Source organism: Mauremys reevesii, linkage group 7, assembly GCF_016161935.1.
Source record: "Mauremys reevesii isolate NIE-2019 linkage group 7, ASM1616193v1, whole genome shotgun sequence".
NCBI lineage: Eukaryota > Metazoa > Chordata > Testudines > Geoemydidae > Mauremys > Mauremys reevesii.
The window spans coordinates 15,450,571-15,457,869 of NC_052629.1; positions in this window are offsets into that span (position 1 = coordinate 15,450,571).

The following is a 7,299-nucleotide window of genomic DNA, read 5'->3' on the forward strand; positions in this document are numbered from 1 at the left end:
AGTCTGTATCCACAAAAAGAACAGGAGTACTTGTGGCACCTTAGAGACTAACAAATTTATTTCAGCATAAGCTTTCATGGGCTACCTCATCAGATGAAGTGGGCTGTAGCCCACGAAAGCTTATGCTCAAATAAATGTTAGTCTCTAAGGTGCCACAAGTACTCCTGTTCTTTTTACTGTCAGGACAGTTTCTCTTATACTCAAACTACATTTTCAACCTCTTACCCTAGTTATGCCCTCAGCTACAGCAGGCATGCTTAGAAAGTTAATTCTGCTCCTAGAGATAACCAGCTCTAGCTAATCTCTCTGAAACTTGCACTATATCTAGAACTTGAATGACAATTTAAGAGCTTCCACCTTAAATAATGCATCTTTCTTCATTGGTTTGGCAACCATTACTGAATTCTTACCATATTCCTCCCACAGTCATCCTAACTGTACATATATACATCTTAGCACGGCACCAGGTAAAAGTGGAAGATAAGAGGAGGGAAGCAGGGTATATTTGGGGGGGGTGGCTAGGGAGACTGGGATTTAGTGATGCCCTGGTTTCTGTTCAAATAGTTGAGGCAGCAAAAGACTGTAGCTGAAAGATGAATGGAGGGAGGGTCGAGAATCAGGAGTTTGTTGAGTTCTCATCCTAGCTGTGCTTCTTGGCCTGTCTGCCTCAGTTTCCCCATCTGTAGAAAGGGGATAGTATTTAACACACCTATTTTTCCCCATTAGGTCAAACTAAAAAAAAAAAAAGTGTGTTGGGCTTGTTATTGCTTAGATCCAACCTGAGCGATATCTCAGACAAGCCTTTTTATAGATCTTCCGGGCACTGTCCAAGCTAGTGTACCCAGGTTTTTAATGAATAGATGAGTGAGCTGAGAATTTGTCATTTGTAGGTTGGAAAGCTTTAGTTGCAGCAGCTTAGATCTTGGTATCAAATCTATTTATAGCATGTAATTGTACTTGTGCCTATAACTTTTGACAGGCACATTATGTACATTGAAAAATAATGCCGCAGAAGGTTATCTTGGTAGTTAGTTTGTTATTATTTATATTGCAATAACACCTTTAAACCCCAACTGAGATCTGGTGCCCACTGGACAAGGCACTGTACAGAAATTAAGAGAGAGGCCCTGCCTTGATGAAATAATATAAACAGAGTCAATGGGAGTAGTAGTATCTTATTACTAATGGGAAACTGAGGCATGGAAAGATTAAGTGATTTGCTCAAGGACCTATAGCCTGTGTGGCAGTGAGGAATGAACCTACATTTCCTGAATCCCATTCCAGTGCATTAAGCACTGGAGAAGAACTTTCTTCTCTGTACAGTGCTTTAAACATGAAGAGCACTGTATACAATTCTGAGCATTAATACAGGCTGTAGCACATGTTCAATAGGTGATTTTAACCTTCCATTAGGAATTTAAAATGAAAGAAATTTACTCTTTCACATGTTGAATTGGTACTGTGCACTAGATTTGAGGACTTCAAATTTATATCCTTGTTGCAATTATATTTTTTTCCTCCTTACCCAGCAGTAGATGTACTTTTATGTATAAGTCTGAGCATGTTTCTTAGGGTTACTTAAGAATGCTTGATTCCTTCCCATCATAGAATTATTGAGTCAGAACACTGGCTACAGCCTAAATGCACACAAGTTATGTGAGGCAGCGCCAAGGTGAGGGTTAAGTCTCACCTTTGGACTCCTCTGATCATGCTGCCACTCTCTGCTGGGCCAGAGCTTATGTGCTATGTTAGAGCAGCCTTAGGGCTGCTCTTCATTTACACCCAATGGCAAAAGTCTCGGGGGACTGAAAATGCATCAGAGGATCAGTATGGCATAAGGTCATCCTGGCCACACCCCATTTCTCCACCGTGTGAACAGCTGAGGCAGGTGAGTGGCATAAGAGTCTATATGCCTGTTCCCTATTACCAGAAGATCAGCCTTCCTGGGACAGTTTTCCCAACCAGATTATGTTGGGGTGGAGGATTTAGAAGCAAATAATACTGTCGTAAGTATCCGTGCATGTGAAATGGCCTACATCATACTTTAAAAAAAAAAATACCAGGCTTCATTCTGTAACATACAGTAAGATCTGTTTATCCGTTTCCAAGCTGAAACCAAACATCAGCATACCTGCCCTCAGGTTCATTTTTATCTTGGATCACAACCTCAGCCCTCCCCCCGCCGTTATTCCCAGACAATTTTCAAAATTGCAACACATTCTTCTGTGTCACAACATATTTCTACTGTTTTTCCCCTGCTATGACGTGTATTTAATTGAGCTAAAACTTTGTTTCAACTAACATGCAATATTTGTAAGGACATGATCATTATTGTCCCAGGGCTACATTAGCTACTGAGATGCAACACCTGTTTTGTTGAAATGCAGGCATTCCTCAGGCAAGATTAGCCATGGTAACCAGCTTCAAAACTCACCCTACAGTTTGCTTATTTGAGACTACAAGGTAGATACAGATTGAGAAGTCTCTCCATGACATGGATAATTTTTTAAAATTTTGCCTTGTGAAATGTTCCTCATTATCATTTTTAATGTGACATAGAAGACAGCTTTCCATTTAAGTTGCCCGTTAGTCTGATTAATAACTTATTTTTATTTTACACTTGTGTTTTATGCTGCCTGCGAGGCAAATATTATCTGTGTTTTCTGACAAGAAGTAACACAATTTACAGAACATATTTTAGGCCCTGAGATCAGAGAAAAAAATTAGATTTATTAGACCCAAGGACTGTGGCTTTTTATGAAATATATAAAGAGGGCACCTTTAATTATGTTGTGTTTTCTATTGGTGCTTTGCCTGCAAAAATAACATGGATTACCATATTTTTCCTGTCACTGAAAGCTCTTTCAAATGGATTGATTAAATTTCTTAAGTACAGAATGGATTACATCGCAATTCCTTGCAAATAATTTCATAAAGGAAAGATATCGCTAGCCACCCAATTAAAGCAGGCAAGAGCAGAGTCTGACAGCTTAGGGCAGAGTCATGTCCATTATTTTAAAATATCAACAGAAAAGTCAAAATGCTTATTTAAAACCAAAGAATTATGCACGCAGAGACAGAGACTGACAGCTCAATATCAGACCCATTATGTGGCATTATGTAGAATTTTAGCTTACATAGTTACAATCTCAGGGCCTGATCCTACTCCCATTGAAGTCAATGGCGAAAGCCTTGTTGACTCCATTGCAGTAGGACTGGACTCTTAAAGTGATTGTCTGTGCTCTGTTGAATTTGTTTCTCTAATCCACATCACTGTTAATATTCATTGTAGCCTTTACTGAAAGCCATGGGTAGCCATTGGGAATTTAGCATAAGTACAGCAGCAGGAATAGTCTCTCTGTTTAATTAAAGGAACACTCCCAAAAGTATCTTTATGAAGAACTATAGTGTGCTAACAACAATGCTGAGGGTCCCAGTCTTGCAGCCTTGACTCATGTGATTAGATCTACTGCTGTACCTGGGGTGATTTGAGATGAAGAGCTGCAGCAGCAACACCCAGAAGAGTAACATTTAGAGTTTTACATTAGTTTGTGAGTAAAGAATGAGTTGCGGTCACCTGCATATTATAGTTGTAATGATGTTATAAAATGTAATAAAGTTCTTGGAAGAGTTTCATTAGAGGCAGAGAGAAATCCTTAGGATTAGTTTGGCATGGCAAGCTTTTCAAGTGCAGGGAACAGAAGTGGTTGTCAAACACCATCTAGTGGCCTTGAAGAAAAGTGCAATCGTTCAGTCACAAAGATCAGGGGGTAGCCGTGTTAGTCTGTATCCACAAAAACAACAAGGCACCTTAAAGACTAACAGATTTATTTGGGCATAAGATTTCACTGGTAAATCTCAAAGTGAGGTTTTTTTTACTCACGAAAGCATATGCCCAAATACATCTGTTAGTCTTTGAGGTGCCACCAGACTCCTTCTTGTTTTTGCAGTCACAAAGAAGCTCACTAGAGGCTGGCTTCCTAACTCTTACTATGGTACAAATCCTGTCCCCAGAGTAGGGCCAGGCTGAGGGCTGCAGGGTTCTAGGGAGGAAAGAATCTTCCCATAAGCTGGGAAGCTGCCACTACTGCCTCAGCATTGCAGCAACGGCCTGCTGCTGCTGTGGGGCAGACACAGAATGCCACTGGGACCCACGTAGTCATGGATCAAACCAGCTTCCAAATCCCCGCCCTTGTGGCTCCACACAGGGAGTCTCAATGACAGGATCTGCATGCATCCTGCTCTACCCCATGCGGTGGATATGCCCTGGTTCTGCTGCATCTAGGGCCCTCCATGCCAAATGCGGGAGGATTCACCCATTTATTAATAAGTTGTTTGTTGGAGCTCGGAAACATGCATTTCTATGGATGCATCCATTGCCACCTGAACTGAGAATTGTTACAGAATTTCTCCCATAATTCATCCCCTCTGGACTAAGTAGCACTTAACGGTTTTACAGCCACGATGATTGATACATTGGTAATGGGAAACTCTCTGATGAGGAGTCTATATGTCTGCAATAGCTGTGGGAATGGAAGCGTGGGGGCAGGGAACCATAATTTGTTTTCCAAACAATCTTTCCAAAAGTTAATTAAATCCAATAGCAATGGAGAAAGGGGCTGTTCATAAAATGTACATAAAGGGCCATGCAGTCCTTACTTGGACAAAAATTCCATTAAAAAGCCAAGAGAGCTTTGCCTTGATAAATGCTGAGGGCTTGATTCTGAGTGTCCTCAACTCCCAAACTTTGGAGGAGCTGCCTTCCCAGGTGTTTTGTGCTCTCCTTTCTCACTGATGTCCCACAAGGCTGGGTTCTTACCAAGGGTTCTATCCTATTGTGCCATCAGTCTGCAAGCAGCTCTCAGTGGAGAGCACTGCTTCAAAATGGACACCACCAAGAGGTCTGATTTGACTCCCACACTGATGAAATTCTGGAGCAATTCCCCTACATCGCTGGGGCCACACTAATGTAAAACTGGTGCGAGAGGAGAATCAGACCTGTCGAGCAGTGGTTCTCCCCAGTGCACACATATACAAGAGCCTAATCCTGCCAGCAATGGGAGCTGAAGAAGATGCAGCATCACAGAATGAAGCCCTATGCAGAAATGGTGAAGATTTATCATCAGTTCCTCTCATTTTCACTAAAAAACCTTTGAGAGAGGAGAAATGGGATGGAAATATAATAGTAACCAATCATCTGATCTCTTTGCACATCAATTAAAGATTTTATTAAGCAATAAATCTATAACGAGGCTCAAAAATCTGGCTATTACTGTGCATGCAAATCAACCTTTTAAGGGCCCAAACCTTCAGTCCCTGGGCATCCAAAACCTTCCATGTGAAGTCACTGGGAGCTGTGGGTATGCAAAGAGTAAAGGATTGGGTAATTGGGGTGAAGATTACCCCAGATAACATTGGAACAGTGGAAACGCCCCAGCGGATTAGAAGGACCATGGCACAGTGGGTAACCGATTGCTAAATAGGAGGGAGCTTTCTCTCCTGCATGCCGTGCAGCTAGGCTCCACCCCAACTCCACATAGGCCACCAGAGAACTGAGTGTGGGGACATGGACTTCAGTGGAGGGCCACCGAGTCAAAGATTATACAATCAAGTGGTCACAATTCTCCTTAAGGGGGAATGCAGGGACTGGAGCCTGATTCCATCCTGGGAATAGGGCTGGAAGAGGAGCTGTAGAAAGGCTTGAGGTCTGGCCTGGAGCTGCCTATCGATTTGAGTCTGTCTCCCCCAACTCCTGCCCAGTTCAATCTACATTGCATCCCAAGATACTTCTCAACCCATTAGACCCCTGTGCCTCCTGAAAACTGTATAGTCCAACAGGAAAACAGTAAGACTCATCCAAATAAATACACCTACTAAGCTGTCAGACTATATTTTGGATAACATTAACCTTTCTGAAACAGCCGCCATCAGCCAGAACGGTCCTACATCTCCATAAATCTCAAATGTATGTCCTGATCCCGCAGCTGGCTGGATCCACACAGACAGACCCCTGCACTTGTTCAGAGCCCCACTGAAAGGAATGGGGCTCCGTGTACCACCAGTTGCAGCATTCCATCAATAATTCATAACGAAGTCAAGTCTCAGCAATGTTAAGGCTGAAAGGCAATCTGGCCAAAATGAATTCAGTCATTGAACTCCACTCACATGTAGTGCTCTTGTGCCAAAATACTGCGTCCATAATAAGGGGAAATATTCTCCTTTCAATAGGAATGTGTAACTCTTGTTGACATGAATAGAAGTTATGCATGTGGATTGATAGGAGAATAAGCCCTATGTACTGTAGCATCAACTACGTTAGCCCCTATGCTGCCCGTGTATAATACTGAAGGGAAAATAACTGTGGAAGTTCAGCTGTAACTTTGATATTTAAATTTAAGGTTAAAGTTCAACATTTAGCCTGCCTTGTCATACCTGGGCATTGATTTTTCTGGATATGAATCACAACCACAGAATCATTTACTTTTCTTTTTGTCAAGGAACAGAAAGGTTTCTTTTCCAAACAAATTAGATGGCAGTTTTGAGGCAAAATAGTCTGAGATTTTTGTATTTAAAAGTAACATTGCATTTTAATTTTAAATAAAGCCACTCCTGCAATCCTCATACATGCCCATAACTTCCATTGAGTACAGTGGCCCAAAAGAAACAGAATTTGGCTCAGTGTCTCATTTCCATAGCAAAAAGAGATTCTATAAACATGCAAACTAGCCTTCTGTCAGGTAAACCTAAATCACTTATGCAGTCATGATCCTTTGTAGGAGCTCAGATACCATCATGATGGGTGCAATATAGCAACAATATAATGTAACCCCTGTAGATTACATTAAATTCAGTTGTTGCAAGTGCAGAATTCCCAGTGAGTGGGTGTTTTGCATTCAGGAGGATTGCAGGATGAGACTAGTAGGCCTTGGTCCTGCCCTCAATAGCTAAGTTGATAATTACCGCATAGCTTGTAAATGGAGTCACGGAATATGGCTGATTTGGCCAGCTCCTCATCCAGTGAGGACAGGATCAGACCCTATAGTAGCAAGATGAGCAGTGCATCCGGCTTATTGTATCTAAAGATAAAGCTTGAACCTACACAGGAGAAGCAGAAAGATTTCCAACCAGGTTGTGTAGAACTACACATCTCTTCAATAAAGAAACAGATCTTCCTCTTCAAATCATCATTATTCAAATTAAAAGCAGGAAAAAAAAACCATCTACATGCAAACAAAAAGTGTTATGGGAAAGATTTAATTTGCACCTTTGTCTTTAATTCCATGCAGTACTGTGGTTTGG